The sequence below is a fragment of the Myxocyprinus asiaticus genome, chromosome 5 (assembly GCF_019703515.2).
Source record: "Myxocyprinus asiaticus isolate MX2 ecotype Aquarium Trade chromosome 5, UBuf_Myxa_2, whole genome shotgun sequence".
NCBI classification, from domain to species: Eukaryota; Metazoa; Chordata; class Actinopteri; order Cypriniformes; family Catostomidae; genus Myxocyprinus; species Myxocyprinus asiaticus.
The window spans coordinates 32436181-32458398 of NC_059348.1; positions in this window are offsets into that span (position 1 = coordinate 32436181).

The window sequence follows — 22218 nt, forward strand, 5'->3', positions numbered from 1 at the left end:
TTTCAGCGGCTTCTCCCTCCTCTGCACTGGTGCACTGCAGAGAACGCCCCTGGGCGCTTCGGCAGAAAAACTAGAGAGTATATTTTCTGAAAGAGCATTTTTCCCCTCTAAAAGAGTATATATTTCTCTAAAAGAGCACACACACGGAACGTCTTTTTAAAGACGCGTCTTTTTAAAGATGCCTTTCCGTTCGTGTGTTATTCCTGGTTGCGGTCGATTTCTCTCAACTTCGGATGGTCATGATCGCTGTCATTCGTGTCTGGGCGCGACCCACACAGAGGCAGCGTTTATGAATGGCTCATGTTCTCACTGCGAGAACATGACCATGGCAAAGTTGCGGTCGCGGCTTGCTTTTGTAAGAAAGCAAGCCACCCCAGCGGCTCCCCACCTTGGTCCTTCTACCTACGGGTTTGAGGTCAGCGCGGCTGGCGCTGGGGGCGATTTGGGGACCTCAATGGGATCGCCTCCGCCGGGTATCCCCCCGCGGACCTCCCATTCCCCAGCACGCTCGTCTGCCCCAATCGGGCTTCCGGATGAGTTCGCCGGCTCGTCGCACGGCGAGTCTGGCTTCTCGTTCGAGGCCCGCGAAGATGATGAGCTTTCGAGCGCAGCGTCGGAGAGCGGGCTTGTCCAGTCGGACGCAGAAGCCTCAGCTGGGCTTCCCCCTTCGGAGACGGTCGCCCAGTTACAGGCCGACGCCGAAATGACGGACATGCTTTCCCGGGCGGCCGCGAGCGTCGGGCTAGAGTGGAACCCTCCGCTCTCCCCTGAACCCTCGCGGCTTGATGATTGGTTTCTGGGCTCGCGGCGCCGCTCAGACCGGCCGCGCCCCGCTCCAGTGCCATTCTTCCCGGAGGTGCATGAGGAGCTGACGAAGTCGTGGGAGGCACCTTTTACTGCCCGAACCCGACTCCGCAGTTCCCCCGCTCTCACTACCCTCGATGGCGGGGCGGCCAGGGGCTATACGGCGATTCCCCCGGTGGATAAGGCGCTCGCAGTGCACTTATGCCCGCAGAGCGCCGCCACCTGCCGTGGACGCCCTAAGCTCCCCTCCAAGCCCTGTAGGCTCACGTCGTCCCTGACGGCCAAGGCCTACAGCGCTGCTGGACAAGCCGCCTCTGCCCTGCACGCCATGGCTCTCCTGCAGGTCCACCAAGCCAAGGCACTGAAAGAACTGCACGAGGGTAGTTCCGCCCCAGATTTGATGCAGGAACTGCGCTCGGCGACCGACCTCGCCCTCCGGGCGACGAAGGTCACAGCGCGGTCTCTTGGGCGGACGATGGCCACACTAGTGGTCCAGGAGCGCCACCTGTGGCTCAACCTGGTCGAGATGGGCGAGGCCGACAAGACACGGTTCATTGCTGCCCCCATTTCCCAGGCGGGCCTATTTGGCGACACCGTTGAGGACTTTGCCCAGCAGTTCTCGACGGTAAAGCAGCAGACGGAGGCAATCCGGCACATCCTGCCCCGGCGCGGCTCAAGACCCCGCACCCCGTCTGCTCGTCGCCAAGGGCGTCCCCCTGCGGTGACTGCACCGGCTCTGCCGCAGCCCGCCCCTCCGGCCCGGCCCCGGCGTGGAGCCCACCGCAGGAAGCCGACGCCACCCGTCTCTCAGCCGGCACCGAAGAACCCACGGAGGTCTTCGAGGCGCCCCTGAGACGGACAACCCAGGGACGAGGGAACCCACTCACCTGGAGCTGGTAGAAAGACCACTCCATCCCCCGGTGGAGGGCCGGGTGGAAAATCTTTTGTTGCCTTTTCGTTTGATTTCGCCGTACGCCCAAGTGGCTGCGGTACCCAACAGTTCAACAAAAGAGCGGCTTCCTTCCTCCCTGGGTCACATACCCACTGTGTACGGTCGTCACCACGACTACCGTCCACGGGCTTTATCTTGCAGGATTGGCGCTCCAGCGGTGCCCTTTTCGCCCCTGAGCGCCCAGCTGTGGCACAAATCCACCCCCGATGTGACAGCCTCCACGGGTCGCGAGGACAGGCCTCTTCCTCCCCCGTCCCAGGCTGTTCCGGGGGTGGTCACAAGGAGCCAGGTAAGTGCTTCGATGTCCCTAGACTCAGCACGGCCACGACGTGCTGTGGCACCTCGCGCTCCGCCCCGCCGCGAGGCCCCACCTGCCGGTACGTCCGACAACGTTGTCCCCTTGGTTCCCCTCGCACGGAATTTGGACGCATGGCTTGCACTTCCCAATCCGTCGCGGTGGTTGATCCGGACCGTCCGACTCGGCTACGCGATTCAGTTCGCCAGGCGCCCGCCCAGGTTCAGCGGTACTCACTTCACCTTCGTCAAGGGCGAAAACGCTGTTACTCTGCACGCGGAAATCGCTACCCTCCTACGAAAGGGCGCGATAGAACCTGTCCCTCCAGCCAAGGTGAAGAAAGGGTTTTACAGCCCCTACTTCATCGTACCGAAGAAAGGCGGTGGGTTGCGGCCAATCTTGGACCTGCGAGTACTGAACCGGGCTTTACACAGACTCCCGTTCAAGATGCTGACGCAAAGACGCATTTTAGCGAGCGTCCGGCATCAGGATTGGTTCGCGGCGGTAGACCTGAAGGACGCGTACTTTCACGTCTCGATCCTTCCTCGACACAGACCCTTCCTGCGGTTCGCGTTCGGGGGTCGGGCGTATCAGTACAAAGTCCTCCCTTTCGGCCTGTCCCTGTCTCCTTGCGTCTTTACGAAGATCGCAGAGGCTGCCCTTGCCCCGTTAAGGGAGGTAGGCATTCGCATTCTCAATTATCTCGACGACTGGCTAATCTTAGCTCACGCTCGAGACGTGTTATGCGCACACAGGGACCTGGTGCTCTCGCACCTCAGCCGACTAGGGCTTCGGGTCAACTGGGAAAAGAGCAAGCTCCTCCCGGTTCAGAGCATCTCTTTTCTCGGTTTGGAGTTGGACTCAGTCTCTCTGACGGCGCGCCTTACGAACGAGCGCGCCCAGTCGGTGCTGGCCTGTTTGAAGGCGTTCAAACAGAAAACAGCGGTTCCACTGAAACTTTTTCAGAGGATCCTGGGGCATATGGCATCCTCGGCGGTGGCCACCCCGCTCGGGTTGATGCATATGAGGCCGCTTCAGCACTGGCTCCAGACTCGAGTCCCGAGACGGGCATGGCGCCACGGGACACACCGCGTGGCCATTACACCGGTCTGTCACCGTCTTTTCAGCCCTTGGACCGACCTCTCGTTTCTACGAGCAGGTGTTCCTCTAGAACTGGTCTCCAGGCGCATCGTGGTCACGACAGACGCCTCCAAGACGGGCTGGGGCGCTGTTTGCAACGGGCACGCAGCCACCGGCCTCTGGACGGGTCCGCGGCTGCGTTGGCACATCAACTGCCTCGAGTTACTGGCAATTCTGCTCGCCCTGCGGAGGTTCCAGCCGTTGATCCAGGGCAAGCACGTGCTAGTTCGGACAGACAGCACGGCAGCGGTAGCATATGTCAACCGCCAAGGCGGTCTGCGCTCCCGCTGTATGTCACAACTCGCCCGCCGTCTCCTCCTCCGGAGTCAGCAGCACCTCAAGTCGCTGCGAGCCACTCATATCCCGGGCAACCTCAATGTTACAGCGGACGCGCTGTCACGGCAGGTTCCCCGCAGGGGAGAGTGGAGACTCTACCCCCAGGTGGTCCAGCTGATTTGGAGTCGATTCGGTCGGGCTCAGGTGGACCTGTTCGCCTCCCAAGAATCCTCCCACTGCCCGCTCTGGTACGCCCTCACCGAGGCTCCTCTCGGCATAGACGCATTGGCACACAGCTGGCCCCCTGGCATTCGCAAATACGCATTTCCCCCAGTGAGCCTACTTGCACAGACACTGTGCAAAGTCAGGGAGGACGAGGAGCAGGTCATCCTGGTAGCACCCTACTGGCCCACCCAGACATGGTTCTCGGACCTCACGCTCCTCGCGACAGCTCCCCCTGGCAAATTCCCCTGAGGAAGGACCTTCTTTCTCAGGGACGGGGCACCCTCTGGCACCCGCGCCCAGACCTCTGGAATCTCCATGTCTGGCCCCTGGACGGGACGCGGAAGACCTAGGTGGCCTACCACCCGCGGTGGTAGACACGATCACTCAGGCTAGGGCCCCCTCTACGAGGCGCCTGTATGCCTTGAAGTTGTCTCTGTTCGCTAAGTGGTGTTCTTCTCGACACGAAGACCCCCAGAGATGCGCAGTCGGATCAGTGCTTTCCTTCCTGCAGGAGAGGTTGGAAGGGAGGCTGTCCCCTTCCACCTTGAAGGTGTACGTTGCTGCCATAGCAGCACACCACGACGCAGTTGAGGGTAAGTCCTTAGGGAAGCACGATCTGATCATCAGGTTCCTAAGAGGCGCTAGGAGGCTGAATCCCTCCAGACCGCTCTTCGTTCCCTCATGGGACCTCTCCGTAGTTCTTCAGGGCCTACAGAGAGCCCCCTTTGAGCCTTTGCAGTCAGTCGAGCTGAAGGCACTCTCCCTGAAGACTGCCCTCCTGACTGCACTCACTTCCATCAAGAGGGTAGGTGACCTGCAAGCATTCTCTATCAGCGAAACGTGCCTAGAGTTCGGTCCGGGTTATTCTCACGTGATCCTGAGACCCCGACCGGGCTATGTGCCCAAGGTTCCCACCACTCCTTTTAGGGACCAGGTGGTGAACCTGCAAGCGCTGCCCCAGGAGGAGGCAGACCCAGCCCTGGCGTTGCTGTGTCCGGTGCGTGCTTTGCGCATCTATTTGGATCGCATGCAGAGCTTTAGACTCTCTGAGCAGCTCTTTGTCTGCTTCGGTGCACAGCGGAAAGGAAGCGCTGTCTCCAAGCAGAGGATCGCCCACTGGCTCGTTGATGCCATATCTATGGCATATCTCGCCCAAGACATGCCGCCCCCGGTAGGGCTACGGGCCCATTCTACCAGGGGTGTAGCGGCTTCTTGGGCTCTGGCCAGAGGTGCCTCTCTAACAGACATTTGTAGAGCAGCGGGCTGGGCAACACCCAACACCTTTGCAAGGTTCTACAACCTCCGGGTGGAACCGGTTTCGTCCCAGGTAGTGGCACGCAACACAAGCGGATAAGCCCGGGATAGCTGGCCGGGTGTATCGCTTGCACATAGCGCCTCCCACCTCCTTTTGAGCTGAAGACGTGCGCTGTTAATTCCCGGTAGTGTTCACAAAAGTTGTTCCCTGGTTGATTTCCTCCGAGCCCTGTGGCAGTCGAGTCTTCGGAGAAACTCACTGCCGGCCCAGTACACGTGCTATCTTAGAGCCCGGTGCTGGGGTAGGTGCTCCGCATGTGGCGGTTCCCTGTAAGGCTAACCCCATGCGATCTATATCTTCTGCTAGCTCGTTTCCCTGCTGGCAAACGGCGTCTTCCTTGGGCAGAGCCCCTCTGCCCCAGTCTCCATGTTGTAGTACCTTCTCCCCCATTGGGCAGGATCTACCTTGAAGGCTCTCCACATGGTTGGAAAGACCATGTGATGTATTCTTCCACTTAAATATCCCCCCCTCTTGGGGCGAGGTGTGGTCTCCGCGGTGTCCTCCCCTTGGGAGGGACACCCCCCGACTAGACCTGGCGGCCCAGTCGGATAATCCCCCTTCTTTTTTAGGGAGTGGAAAAAGAGAAGGGGAAAAGAGGCCACGACTGGGTTAAGCCCGTCTCTATCTTTGGGTAGTCGACTTGTCCCCAAGTAGGGCCGTTCGACACTCATAACTGTGTTGGGGGAGGTTACGTGTCGACCTGGTGCGCTGGCTATGAGGCACTTAGCAAGTCTGCCCACCACACACCGCCAGTTCACGTAACACAGTTCAGCCTTGTGGCGTTTTGTATAGGGACCCCTAGTGTCACTACATCGACACCAACGTCGAGTGAGTGACAGATAGGGAACGTCATGGTTACTGGTGTAACCTCCGTTCCCTGATGGAGGGAACGAGACGTTGGTCCCTCCTGCCACAACGCTGAACTACCCGCTGAAATGGCCGGACCTTATATCGGCTCCTCAGCGTAAAACCTGAATGAGTGGTTGCATACCAGCTCCTTTTATACCCGTATGTTCGGGGGAGTGGCATGCAAATACCACTCGCCAATTTTCATTGGCCTTTTATCAAAGACCAGAGGTGTCTCGGGCTCCCAAGAGTGACCCCTAGTGTCACTACATCGACACGAACGTCTCGTTCCCTCCATCAGGGAACGGAGGTTACACCAGTAACCATGACGAAATCTGCCATCATTTACTTACCCTCATGTTGTTCGAAACCTGTATGACTTTTTTTTATGCAACACAAAAGGAGATATATGGCAGAATGTTAGCTACAGTCACCATTCACTTTCAGTTTGGGAAATTTTCCCTTAAATGTAAGATGTAAAATGAAAAAAATAATCAAGGCATGCTTTCCATTAGGGTTGTACCGATAGACGATGATATCGGGGATCGACAATAGTCAGAGATATCGCCAATAGCTGATGCCTTTGATGATATCAAGATGATATTTGGCTCGTTTTCCCATTAATGTATTAAATTATTATTATTATTAGTCTATTATTATTATTATCAAATTAATATTACAATTCATTTGCCCTGCCATAGTTTCACATTGACATCACCGCATATAACAGACACTTGCAACACCAACACGCACGTGTGAGGATTATAAAAATGAGGATTACTCCTCATTGAAAATGTTTTACTACAAAACTACATCCCACATCAAAATTTAATTGCAAATTGATAGACCTATATTCACAAATTATGTCAAGAGTGCATGTTATAAAAGAGACATCATTCTTATACAGTTGTTAATATTGTCATATTAATATTGTCATTATTTAGCGTACTGTTAGGATTAGGCTATTTCTAGTCTGTGACTGACATTGATTCTCCTATTTTTTTTTTTTTTTTTCACTAACATTAATGTGTGATATCCACAAGAGAAATAATAAGCCAATAAATTAAGATAGTTGATATACCGTTATCAGCATATGTTGAGGTAGATTCAGCTGCTCCTGCGCCTTGCGGAGCTCTCGACATCTCTGCCAGCTGTGAGAGAGTGCGCCGTTAATGCAGCGACAGATGCCAAAAGTTCGATCAGTTTTTGCTTTCTCCTTCTGTAGTGAATAATTTACTGCCACATTAAAGTTATGGCCAAAACAGTTTAGCCATGGCCATTGGTGCCCTCATATGACCGCAGCAATATTGGCCCCGTTGTCAGTAGTGATGCATGAAATTTTACTCTCTTCTGTCTCAATCGTGCATGACCTCTGTCAGTCCCTCAGCCAGTACCTCTGCAGTGTCGTTCTCTGGGATGAATGTCATTTCGAGACATTTTGCCTCCAGTTTCCAATCCTCCGAAATATAATGTGTGAAATCCAAGGGCTCGCCTTTTGCGTCTGGTTTAAAACCGCAATATTGCCAAATAGGCGACGTGACATTTTTCTTTATCACAACTCCATCTTTGCTCGCAAAATGATGGACAACGATTCACATTTTCCGCGCGTCATTTCCCGTGATAATAAAAGTAAGTAAATAATTAAATAATAATGAGTAAATAAATAACTAGATAAATGAGTAAATAAATGAGCAAATAAATGAGTAAATGAGTAAACTATTGCCCCGCCCCCTGCGTATATTGGCAATCTCACAGGCTGACGATAGGATGATCTGACTATGGAGAAGATCGCCCAACACTACTTTCCATACTGTTTTTCACTGAATGAACACAAGAAATAATGAATCATTTTCATGTATTTGCACCAATATACCATTGCCTTGTAATAAATAGCAATATTTACCTAAATATATTTTTAGTTTAACATTTTGGTACATGTATACCTGTACATGTGCAAAGGCCAGCAAAATCATTTAGATTATTCTATATTTTTCCCAGCCCTTATGTGTTCACCCCATATTAAAGCTGAAGTGTGAAATTTCTGAGCCACTAGGGTGACCAGATGACCATGACAAAAAACCAGGACACATGTTCAGGGCATTTTATAGAAGATAAAAGATGCTGAAATCTGTATTGGCGCGGGTTCGCGCAGTCCAGAAAAAGCACTGATATTCTCATTTCAGACGGGATTAAAATAAATGAGAAGCTCTGGTAATTATTACATTGCCCCACATCCCCATATAAAATGAATCTCATCTGAATAGGGTTTATGATATAACATGGCTTGTTGATACAGGGTTGCAATTTTTTTTTAAACGGTATGTCAGAGGATGTATATTATAGAAAGGGAATGCATTTTATGTTATTTGATTACTTAGACCTGTGCTGTTTGACTGTTATTATCCCTCCCTTTCAGGTGTTTGGCTTCAAGCAGGTGAGTCTTATGGGCAGACAGCAGCAGAGGTGGGAAGGGGTGATGAGGGGAAAGTTTAGCACAGCGGAAAAAGCACAGCTGATTCTGAGACTATGAGAATGATTCTCTCATTAATCATCACAAGTTTCTCATCACAGAAAAAGCACGAAGTTCAGCAGTGAACATTTTCGTAAAATATTACGCTAAGACTGATTTTCAGGACAAAAGTCTTCCTGACTGTAACTCCGATGGGATGCGGGACACAGCTTGTAAAATCGGGACTGTCCCGGTTTTATCAGGACATCTGGTCACCCTACTAGTACCACTGAACGGACTTGCAAAAATAAACATTGTTTTCAAACAGCCTTCCTAGTATACCCCATCTTCTGTTGATTGAACAAACAGATAGTCCTGCCCCTAGCTCATGCCGTGGTTGAGTCAATGTTGTTGTGTCGGGCTGGAGGAGTCACTCAAAACAAACGGATGAATTTCAGTGCCACAGAGGTAGTGTTTACCATTTACAAGAAAATTTACTTACAAATGGCTTACTTATATTTGTCACTACATATTAGGCTGGGGTAGGAGAAAATATTTTATCATCGGAAAAGTTATACACTTCACAGCTTTAAACTTATTTTCATCTCTTATCAGATAATTTCTTGAACCGAGAGATTTTCCACTGAATGGCACCTAAAATAACTCCTTGAACAAAAGTACGATTGAGCATTTTACAAAAACTAAATAAGAAACCATCTCACAGCAGAGGTTTCCTTTCCCCACCATTACCTCTGACCTACAAACACACGTATGAGTCAAGCTAGTACTCACCAGCCTCATAGTTTCAGTGCTTACATGTGAGGCACAAGCACCAACCTGAGTGAGTGCCTCCTGTAGTTTTCAGTGCAGTGACGCTCTTTTTTTTTTTCCCTGTCAGAAGAAACGCTGCTCTCTTTTATGGAATCAGAAACAATGGATAGACGCCTTTGTCAGAGAAAATCTTATGTTACACTTCAAGCCAATGACTATTTTATGGATTTGTCACTTTGAAAGGTAGTTGGTCGATGTCCTTGTAAATCAGAGATAGCTTCTATGTGGTAGTAGAGTTTGCAAGAATTCTAAAAGACCCCATGAAATCAAAATAAAAGTTTTGTGCAGGCCCGGTTCTACGCGGGAGCTTAATGACATATGTTAAAGCACCCTCAGTTGAGCAAAGTTGGTGCTTTTTTGCGTCTTCACTTTAACTATTAGAGCACCCACACTAAATTCAGAAGCACCCTCAGAGATTTGTATCTGGAATAGGGCCTGGTGTTGTGACTTGTGGTCCATGTGTGTTTGCTTAGAGGTCATTTGTTTACTAGTTATGCTTGGGATAATCTCCATTTCCTGTTCCTGTTTCAATAGGAAATACATCAACACATGAGAGAAAACTGTGCTCATCAAGCAATTTCCTTGGGTCTTTAATGTTGTGGATGCAGTATTCGTCAGAATTAAAACGTCAAAAATGCAGTGCACACTGTACAGTTTTGGCCCTGATTCTGCCGTCTGAGACAAGGATTTCTGTCATCATAGGGCAAAATCGGCAATCTTACAACGTTTATTGTGACATGCTCTATGACGGCCAATTAATAGGCTTTGCAATGATCTTTAGCCTCCGATGAAGTTCTGGCAGTGTTAGAAATTTAGCATCGCATTCATATAGTGTGACTGTTATTATGATAGCCAGGTGAGACAGTCCACTCCTCTCTCGCACCCCAATTCACTGTTTTTAGAGAAACCCTGCTGAGTATGCTCCTTGGAAAGAAACCTGCTCTGCATCTGCACCATAGCAACATTTGTGCTCCATTATTACTCAGGTTCTTTCAATGTTTTCTTCTTTTAATTTTATATAAAAAATGTTTAATAAATGAGCAGAAAATTCTTCAGCAATATGACAGCATTATTCCCCGAATTAAATACAGAGCTTACAAAACTAATATAAATAAATGATTGCATTTTCTTGACACGTTTTAATTTATTTTAATTACTACTTTTAATAAATTTACTTTAAGCATCTGTATACTCCTTTAGTTAAGATTCACACCACTCCAATTTCATAAAAAAAAAAAAAAAAATCAAACCATTTATATTGCTAAGTATTTATGGGACATTTTAATCCAAATCAGCGGATACAGTTGTAGAAATCTATGTCGTGTTTGTGCATTTTCAATAGGGAAATTCCAAGCGCGATATATTGTTAGCCTGCATGAATTTTAGAAATTGTGCATGGTCTATAGGTTACTAATCTAAAAGAGGAGAAAGACGTACTATAACCCACCTTTTTTGTTTTCCTTATGTGAATGCAGAACTTTGTCATTTTTCGGGCCACAGGTCTTTTTATTTCCACAAGGAATCTTTGCTTGTGGTAGCTAATTATTACTGTAGGCTACCTCCCGCTCTCGTGTTCATTCTCTACATCTGTAATTTTCTGTATTTGTGATCAGGATGTCTTAATAGGCCTATAAAATCCATCTTTCTTTTTATATGTAATGCTCGTGATGGAGTGGTATTGGAGCAATGCTGATGTCCTGACTTTTAGGGGGGAAAAATGCTCTTGGGCAAATCTCGCTGTTTCGCTTCTTTTCTGCAATGGTCATGTTCACTGATTGGGACAATTGGGATCACAGTCGGCTACGATGTGCATCTACAGTCTGACATAATGTCGCACAGTGTGTCATAGCAATCTCAATGCGTTCATATTGAACAGTCTGACAAGCAGCAATCTTAAAGGACTGTAAAAATCCTACAGTGTATAGTGGGCTTAATACAGTGCTAAGATCTTAGTATTGACAGTTGAAGTCAGAAGTTTACATACACCTTAGCCAAATGCATTTAAACTCAGTTTTTCACAATTCCTGACATTTAATCATAGAAATCATTCCCTGTCTTAGGTCAGTTAGGATCACTACTTTATTTTAAGAATGTGAAACGTCAGAATAATAGTAGAGATAATTATTTATTTCAGCTTTTATTTCTTTCATCACATTCCCAGTGGGTCAGAAGTTTACATACACTTTGTTAGTATTTGGTAGCATTGCCTTTAAATTGTTTAACTTGGGTCAAATGTTTTGGGTAGCCTTCCACAAGCTTTTAACAATAAGTTGCTGGAATTTTGGCCCATTCCTCCTTACAGAACTGGTGTAACCGTGTCAGGTTTGTAGGCTTCCTTGATCGCACACGCTTTTTCAGTTCTGCCCACAAATTTTCTATTGGATTGACATCAGGGGTTTGTGATGGCCACTCCAGTACCTTGACTTTGTTGAGCTTAAGCCATTTTGCCACAATTTTAGAGGTATGCTTGGGGTCATTGTCCATTTGTAAGACCCATTTTGTGACCGAGCTTTAACTTCCTGGCTGATGTCTTGAGATGTTGCTTTAATATATCCACATAATTTTCCTTCCTCATGATGCCATCTATTTTGTGAAGTGCACCAGTCCCTCCTGCAGCAAAGCACCCCCACAACATGATGCTGCCACCACCACCATGCTTCATGGTTGGGATGGTGTTATTTGACTTGCAAGCCTCACCCTTTTTCCTCCAAACATAACGATGGTCATTATGGCCAGACAGTTCAATTTCTGTTTCATCAGACCAGAGGAAATCTTTCCAGAAAGTAAGATCTTTGTCCCCATGTGCACTTGCAAACTGTAGTCTGGCTTTTTTATGGTGGTTTTGGAGCAGTGGCTTCTTCCTTGCTGAGCAGCCTTGCTGAGGTTTTGTCAATATAGGACTCGTTTTACTGTGGATGTAGATACTTGTCTACCTGTTTCCTCCAGCATCATCACAAGGTCCTTTGCTGTTCTGGGATTTAACTTTTCGCACCAAACTACGTTCATCTCTAGGAGACTGAATGCGTCTCCTTCCTGAGCAGTATGATGGTTGCGTGGTCCCGTGGTGTTTATACTTGAGTACCATTGTTTGTACAGATGAATGTGGTACCTTCAGGCATTTAGAAATTGCTCCCAAGGATGAACTAGACTTGTGGAGGTCCACAATTTTTTTTCTGAGGTCTTGGCTGATTTATTTTGATTTTCCCATGATGTCAAGCAGAGGCACTGAGTTTGAAGGTAGGCCTTAAAATACATCCACAGACACACCTCCAATTCAGTACACCTCCTATCAAAAGCTAATTGGCTAATTGACTAAAGGCTTGACATCATTTTCTGGAATTTTACAAGCTACTTAAAGGCACGGTTAACTTGTACATAGTGTATGTAAACTTCTGACCCACTGGAATTGTGATATAGTCAATTAAAAGTGAAACAAAAAGTGAAACAGTCTGTAAACAATTGTTGGAAAAATTACTCATGTCATACACAAAGCAGATGTACTAAATGACTTGTAAAACTATAGTTTGCTAATATGAAATCTGTGGAGTGGTTAAAAAATGAGTTTTAATGACTGTGTATGAAAACTTCTGTCTTCAACTTTAATCACTGGGTAAAATAAATTCACAATGAAAACATAATGAGCTTGCTCCTTCTTTTACATCATTCATAAGTACCATACTTCAGCTTCCAAAAAAGACAAATAACTCATTAATGTAACGGTGACCAGATTTCCGAATTCAAATGCTACTTACAGGACTCATTGGCAGCAGACTTGAAAGCAATGTTGAATAACACATTTTAGAGATGAATTATAAATTACAACACGAATCAGGGGATGGGTGGGTCCTGTGGCAGGCAAGCAGCTGCCATTTGAGATGAACTGGAATGCTAACGGATAGCTTTCTCCAGGCATTATAGACCTCCTTGGTGTTTGCCATAAAGAGAAGCACCATTCTGTTAGGCTGTGATCTTTAAGGCTGTGTGCAACCTCACAGTTCTAGATGGTCCATGTTTGTGCAACATTTCTGCTATTAGAGCAGTGAGCAAATATAACAAGAGCTGGCCATGGTGCTGAAGTTATAGTCTGGGGACAGATAGGCTGAAGTGTACTAGGAGCTGTCTGTGGTTGAAAGGGCTGTCAAATATGCAATTGGGCAACATAGCTTTGTATGAATCACTTTGCTGACCCATGCCTCCTTACATAATGCCTTGTGTAATGTGGTTGTCAAAGAGTTATAAGTAGCCGCCACACAAACAGACTCAGAATAGACAGTGTCAAACAGTTTAAAAAAACAAAAACAGGAAAATCAAATGAAATTAAACTCTTCAGAGAAAATGTGGATCTTTGGTCATTCCATCAGCTCTTATGTTAGATTTCCCAGGGGACTAGATAGTTTTACAGTGCAGTTTGCATCTGTTTATGCAAATTACATGAACTTTTATGATTCCCCAAGTCATCCAACTCAAGGCAGTGAACATTAACATTTGCCTTAAGAGGATGCCTGTTTGATATTTGTTAGCTTATTTTTTGTTGTTTTTTTTCAATGTGTGTATGTGAGAGATAGAGAAACACATTAATGAAACAGCCTAAAGAAAACATTTCATGGGGAATGCAAGTGGTTAATACCAGCTGCATGTGTTTTCCTGAATGCTGGCAAGACATTTTCTCAGCTGTAGTACAGTAGCAAGAAGGCACACTTAGAAAGGCACCTATTCCACCCTCCCTATATACTGTAACCTGAATTTTAATCAGTAATTTCAGCTTAGGCAGCTGAAATGCTTTCCTTGAATTTTAAGAGATTTTCAGGATTTGAAATAACAGACGAAACATGTGAAGAGTAATGACCTTACAGTGATATATGGGGACACCTGACTGACAGTGAGTGGCACCACCTGACTGGGAATTATATTACACCTGTAGTCTGTCAGAAAGAGGCCTGCCATGTGTACTCAGTTCACATGTTCTTGTCATCAGTTGTCTCTTTCTCTTACCTCAGATTCATACTCTTACGTACTCTCACAAATCTGTTTAACGACATTGATTTTAGTGTCTGTTTCATCAAGCCCAGACTTCATTTCCGAATCAGTAAGGTTCACAGGTGTCTTCTTACCTAATAAAGCTCCACAATGTACGTATTAAGCTTAGGTACGAATTAGTTGTGACCGCATTTCGGATTTAAAGGAATAATTCACCCAAAAATTACAATTCAGTTTACTCGTGTTGTTCCAAACCCGTATGCTGATATATTTTCTGTGAAACAGAAAAATATTTTTAAAGACTCTTCACATAGACCTTTGTCTGTACAACAACAGTTCATAGGCTGTGAAATGTGGTGCAGGCTGGACATCAATACTATAAAACATCATTGGTTCTTGAGTTTCTCCTAACCAAACATCATGACGTCAAAGCTACGCCATAGGCACCATATTTGATTTAAGAGCTTCAGCCGATGTGAAGATTATCAATAATGATTTAAATTTTGCTCTGTTTCTCACACAAAACTATTGTATGATTCAGAAGACTTGAAATACAGCATACAAGCCATATGGAATACTTATATGGTGCTTTAATAGTGTTTATTTGTCTTTTTTCAGTCTGATCTCATGAAGATTGTGACGACATTTTTGCAAATTCACATTACATACATGTGTCAAGGCAGTTCCGAGGTGAAATGTAACACTCTATCAGTTGAGCGCAAATTGATTGCGCACAAATACTTTTATAAATGTGGTTGGTCATGTAATGCAAATGTTAAAATGTATCGCCTTACAAGTCATGAGCTATCAATGAAACTACTCTAATGTCACACTGCAGGCAACTGTGTTTCCGGGTTCTTGTGAGCAGCAGATTTCAATGGTGGAGATGGGCAGCACTGCCATTTTAATAATATTTTAAGCATTATATAATGTATTAATGTTTATTGATGTTAATAAAAGTTACTATAAATGAATATCTGTAGTTTATAGTGAAGAAATTATGTAGGTTCTTTCTGAATTATTGGAAAAACCCATTTTAACTTGATTCAGTATGCCTGTATGACTATGTCGGACATGTAACAGGTTGAGGAATACACATCCTCACGTGCTTAACACATTTCTAAAGCCTGGAAAAATTAAAACTACCACCAGACATACAATATACATCTTTACTGCTTAAATTATTAACCCACATACAGTAAGTGCTGGGCGGATTACTTGTAAATCAAATTACATGACAAAAAATGCAATCAGTATTGTAATCTCGTAGATTACATTTTTGTGGTAATCAAATTTGATTACTTTTGGATTACTTTCAACCTAATTATGTTTTATTTTATGTCACATACATTTGAGTAGGATAATCATTTTAACATAAAAGTACAAAGAGGAAAAAATGTATTCCATTCTTTATTACTAACAAAAAGAGCTCTTTGACATTTTTAAAACGTGCATTAAACGTTACATGAATGAAATAAACATTCAATCTAACAGCAATAACAGTGCATGGCCAAAGTTTAACTCTCAGTTAAACAGAGACATCAAGTTCATTTTAAGTGCATAAAACATTAGCAACATTACGAACATTAATAACCATAAAATCAACAGCAACGATGTTGCTAGGTCAAAGCTTTCATCTAAAAACACTGAAACACTTTTAACCCTTACTGCTTACTACTGATACTCCATCACCTATTCCAAAACTGAGGTGCAAGAAATTTTCTTTTGAACAGGAAGAATATTGTAAGGGAGCAGAATATTTTAAAACAGAGTTCCACTGAGTCACACATGGAACAGTTTTGTCCAGTTTTATGCCAAGTTTCATGCAGTGGTCTCCACTGCTGTAGAGCAACTGTATAGGCTTTGTTCCATATTGCTGCACATTTTGCTATTGTGTACCCTGCGGGCAGAGATGGCATCCACTAGATCCTTTGAAACAATTAAGTTCAATGTGTGAGCTGCACACCATTGGTGTAATTTCATTATTTTTTTCATTAACAATTTTTATTGATTCCATACACAAATTTATACAAACAGAACATGGATACACAGAATCATCTTTTATCAATTATATAAAACTCTTGAATCTTAGTACAGAACATGGGCTGTGTCACCATCCTCCAAAAGTAGGTGTGTCTTTAAGGCCAAGCCTATACAATCTAGAGGGAGTCCAATAAAAACAATGCAGAATCTTAAATTGAATGAGGCACACCCTTGCATCACTAGACATAGACTTGACGTTTTTTTTTTTTTTTAATCCTACCCCATTCTCCATCTTCCATTACTAAATCCATGTCTCTTTCCCATAACTTAAGAGATGTTGAAACCCCATCCCCTAGACTCTGAATTAGCAAGGAATAGTACGCTGAAGCTTCATGACCTTTTCTAAAAGCAGCAAGCACCATCTCAAGGGTGTCTGCCACTTTAGGGGGCTGCGTACTACACCCAAAGGTGGTACAGAGTAGATGGCACAGCTGTAAGTACCTGAAGTAATGAGATCTGGGAATCCCAAACCTCTGTATTATATTTTCAAAGGATCTCAATGCTCCATTTTCATACAGGTCACCCAGCGTGGGAGCACCCTTTTCAATCCATTCTGTCCAGCAGAAAAGGGACTTGTTAGTGCACAATTTAGGGTTCAACCAAATACAGTGCATCCGGAAAGTATTCATAGCGCTTCACTTTTTCCACATTTTGTTATGTTACAGCCTTATTCCAAAATGGATTAAATTCATTATTTTCCTCAAAATTCTACAAACAATACCCCATAATGACAACGTGAAAGAAGTTTGTTTGAAATCTTTGCAAATTTATTAAAAATAAAAAATGGAAAAAATAAAAATAAAAACACATGTACATAAGTAGTCACAGCCTTTGCCATGACACTTAAAATTGAGCTCAGGTGCATCCTGTTTCCACTGATCATCCTTGAGATGTTTCTACAACTTGATTGGAGTCCACCTGTGGTAAATTCAGTTGACTGGACATGATTTGGAAAGGCACACACCTGTTTATATAAGGTCCCACAGTTAACAGTGCATGTCAGAGCACAAACCATTGTCTGTAGACCTTCAAGACAGGATTGTATCGTGGCACAGATCTGGGGAAGGGTACAGAAAAATTTCTGCAGCATTGAAGGTCCCAATGAGCACAGTGGCCTCCATCATCCGTAAATGGAAGAAGTTTGGAACCACCAGGACTCTTCCTAGAGCTGGCCGCCTGGCCAAACTGAGCGACTGGGGGAGAAGGGCCTTAGTCAGGGAGGTGACAAAGAACCCGATGGTCACTCTGACAGAGCTCCAGCATTTCTCTGTGGAGAGAGGAGAACCTTCCAGAAGAACAACCATCTCTGCAGCACTCCACCAATCAGGCCTATATGGTAGAGTGGCCAGACGGAAGCCACTCCTCAGTAAAAGGCACATCACAGCCCACCTGGAGTTTGCCAAAAGGCACCTGAAGGAGTCTCAGACCATGAGAAACAAAGATTGAACTCTTTGGCCTGAATGGCAAGCGTCATGTCTGGAGGAAACCAGGCACCGCTCATCACCTGGCCAATACCATCCCTACAGTGAAGCATGGTGGTGGCAGCATCATGCTGTGGGGATGTTTTTCAGCGGCAGGAACTGGGAGACAAGTCAGGATCAAGGGAAAGATGAATGCAGCAATGTACAGAGACATCCTTGATGAAAACCTGCTCCAGAGCACTCTGGACCTCAGACTGGGGCGAAGGTTCATCTTCCAACAGGACAACGACCCTAAGCACACAGCCAAGATAACAAAGGAGTGGCTACGGGACAACTCTGTGAATGTCCTTGAGTGGCCCAGCCAGAGCCCGGACTTGAACCCGATTGAACATCTCTGGAGAGATCTGAAATTGGCTGTGCACCGATGCTCCCCATCCAACCTGATGGAGCTTGAGACGTCCTGCAAAGAAGAATGGGAGAAACTGCCCATAAATATGTGTGCCAAGCTTGTAGCATCATACTCAAAAAGACTTGAGGCTGTAATTGGTGCCAAAGGTGCTTCAACAAAGTATTGAGCAAAGGCTGTGAATACTTATGTACATGTGATTTTTTTTTTTTTTTTTTTTTTTTTTCGTTTTTTATTTAATAAATTTGCAAAGATTTCAAACAAACTTCTTTCACGTTGTCATTATGGGGTATTGTTTGTAGAATTTTGAGGAAAATAATGAATTTAATCCATTTTGGAATAAAGCTGTAACATAACAAAATGTGGAAAAAGTGAAGAGCTGTGAATACTTTCCGGATGCAATGTACTTGTGGCAACGTTCAGGTAAATATCTGAATTGAATACTCGGGAAACTTTTGTCCACACTAAATGTGCAAGATAACGGGATGTGTCTTAACTTCTCTGGGCAGTTTGGCAGAAAGACTTTGCAATGGCAAGATAGGGGCAAGGACCTCTTGTTCAATAAAGAGCCAGGAAGGGGCTTTCTCAGGTGGAAGCGTCCAATGTGCCAAACGTCTGAGACCAAAAGCATAATAGTAAAACAAAATCTTGGGAAGACCTAACCCACCTTTGTCAATTGGCCTGTGTAACTTACTGGAATGCAACTGAGGGCGTTTACCATTCCAAATAAAGGATTTAGCTATACTATCAAACTATTTAAAATAAAAGAGGGGAACTTCAATGGGGAGAGACTGTAGTAGGTATTTGAATTTTGGAATACAATTCATTTTTATAACATTAACCTTCCCAGTCGGTGTAATTTAATTCTTAAAAATTAAATTATCTGTATAGATCCAGTGGTTAAATGCTGAGGTAGACTGCTCCATCTTCACCTGTTTGGCTAATAGTGAGTATCAGTTCTAAGTGCAATGCATACAACCCTCCCCCTCTCTTCCAGAAACACGAAGATTTACTGAACGTATATCAGCGGTGTGCTGATTTAGAATGAAAAATGTAAAGGATTGAAAAAGAGAATGAATAGGATGATCAATAAATTATTAACAATTTACTGCTGTTGCCTTGTTAATATATAATCATGTAATCTATAAAATGTAACTGTAATCCGATTATGCCATTGGAATGGACATCACATGTTTTTTGGTGTAAACCAATAAAAGCACATGCTTTTATAATATGAATAATGCCTGGTCACTGATTAGTTCCTGATCAACCAATCACAATGCAAACATGACCCCTAACTTAATCTGAGAGACAGGCATGGCTCACCGACTAGACAGAAGGAGTGAGCACCTTTTTACCTTTTAAAAATTAATATATGTTCATGGTAGCCTCATCAACTTGCACCTGTTATAATCTTAATAGTATCAAGATATACTATTCAAAGTTAATTTGAAGATCTTTCAGAGTTGTAGAACACAGGACGTTTGTCAAGTTTAATGTCCATCCCAATGGACATCAGGTTTTGAAAAATATCAGCAAGCAGGAACCTCATGACTTGGTATCAGTGTGCCAGGTGGTGAAATTTGTGCAAGCATTTCAAAGCTAAAAACTATGCAACAATTTGACAAATAATTGTTTTTATAATGTCTAAAAATATATCCAATGCATGACATGATAATATCTAGAAATTATATTTTTTTACAACATTGGCTTATAGAAATCAGCCAGTGCAAGGAGTACAGAAGCATCTATTGGACATAGCTGTCATTTCACTTTATTGTTATTTTTAACAATATTATATTGTATAATTGTATTATATTATAATATTCCAGCAGATTTTACCAGAGTGCATTACCCAGTTCATGACACATTTTGATATTTTAACACTTTCAATTTACTGAAATGCAGGTTTTTATTGAAGTGAAGATAAAATGTGCTTAATTTATATGAAAATGAATGGTGTAATTTAGTAATATAGAGCCAAGTAAGGTCTAAATACCATAAAATCCTCCCAAATCCACATTTTTTTTTTTTTTTTTTTTTTTACTTTATTAAAGTTAGTGTTATTACATTTATTTCATAAAAAAAAATAAATAAAAAATAAAAACGTGTTTGTTGTTTTCGGGTCAGATCTGACCGAGGAGTACAAGTGTGATTCTAAAATGAAGAGTGCACAGTGCCATGCCAAGTGGTACACTGGGTCTCAAAACAGCTAGTACAGGAGAAATCAGAACACAAGCTGGTCTCCACCTGTCGACGGGAGCGAATAAATTGCCAAGAGTGTCCATGTAATTGATATTGGCATTTTTAGAAACACCAAATCCCGTGGCAGATTCTTCCAGCTCTGGTCACACTTGCATTTGGTCAACAGTTTGGATAAGCTGCTACAATGCACACAAGCATATATTTATCAAATCAACCAGCAAGTACATGTGAACATACCCACAAACGCACACAGACATATACACATACACAGACTCACACCGTATGTATGGAACAAAAAGAATAAAAAATGTTTTTAGACTTCATCTCCCAATACAACCTTTTTTCTACATGCTTATTGCATTATTTATTGCTACAGTATGTATGTTTTTTTCAAAACCTTAAAGACTACTTCACATACTTTGTAAGTTTAAACTCTAGTTCACATGTATGGTTTTATTCACTAAAATTATGAGGAACCCTATTAAAAGTTTCTTGCATTTTTGTGTTGCTTCAGTCGTGTTGTCCATTGTAGTGGACATGAAAAAAAATAAAAAAATGTAAAAAATGTGTTAGCACTTTTTTATTTTTTTATTTTTTTACTAATTTCTATAATGGAGAATAGTAAATATCAACTGGGTAAAAAAAGTTTTGCTCAGTGGAATAAAATCAGGTCTGAAAGGGTTAAAATGTAATTTAATCCAATTACAAATACTTTATATTTGTAATCTGATTACATAATCCAGATTACATGTAATTCATTACTACCCAGCACTGCGTACAGTAAATAATCATGTTTGATTTAAATATAATCAGATTTCATGTTCAAACTTAATTTAAGCCATTTTAGATTGAACAATCGTTACTTACTGCATTCAAAACAAATTCAAAGACAAGACATTGTTTTTATTCGCATTCCAAATCACAAAGAGTAGCATTTGTACTGCGATTGGAGACAGGGTTCCGTTCTTCCCATTAGACCTTCCATGGGTTTTGTTCATATAAGATCCACGTTAGATCATATTTAACCTCATATCTGTCACAGCGATTTGCACTTTGGAAATTAAAAACAGCAGTTTGCAATCGTAGTTTGTGCTATTCCTTCGTGAAAAGTTCAAATCCAGGGCATTTTTTAGTGTGATCTATGAACAAGATAACAGCATATGAGTTTAGAACAACTTGAAGCAGAGTAAATAAAGAATTTTCATTTTTGGGTGTTCTTTCCCTTTAAGGCGTGCTCTGAATGTAACTGGATGTCTACAGTGGATATTTGAATGTTCACTATCTGTCACTCACTTGACGTTGAGTTGATGTAGTGACACTAGGGGTCACTCTTGGGAGCCCCAAACACCTCTGCTTTTTTGAAAAAAGGCCAATGAGAATTAGCGAGTGGAATTTGCATGCCACTCCCCCAGACATACAGGTATAAAAGGAGCTGGTATGCAACCACTCATTCAAATTTTCTCTTCAGAGCTGAGCGGTTCGATTCATTGAGCTGAATTCATCCGCCGAGTTCATTCACCTCTCTCTGCTGGATTTTACGGCGCATTTCAGCGGCTTCTCCCCCTCTGCATCTGTGATTTGCAGAGAACGCCCCTGGGTGCTTCGGCAGAAACAACTAAAAGAGCATATTCTTAAAAAAAAAAAAAAAAAAAGAGTACATTTTCTTTCTAAAAGAGCGGCACACATGGAACATCTTTTTAAAGATGTCTTTCCGTCTGTGTGTTATTCCTGGTTGCGGTCGATATCTCTCTGCTTCTGACGGCCATGATCACTGTCTTTCGTGTCTGGGCACTGCCCATGTGGAGACATCATTCGTGGATGAGTCTAGTCCTCACTGCGAGAACATGACCATGGCAACATTGCGGTTGCGGCTTGCATTCGTAAGAAAGCAAGCCACCCCAGCAGCTCCCTGCCTCGGTCCTTCTACCTACGGGTATAAGGCCGTGCCGGTTAGCAAAGGGAGCGATTTGGGGACCTCAATGGGACCACCTCCGCCGGGTATCCCCCCACGGACCTCCCATTCCCCAGTACGC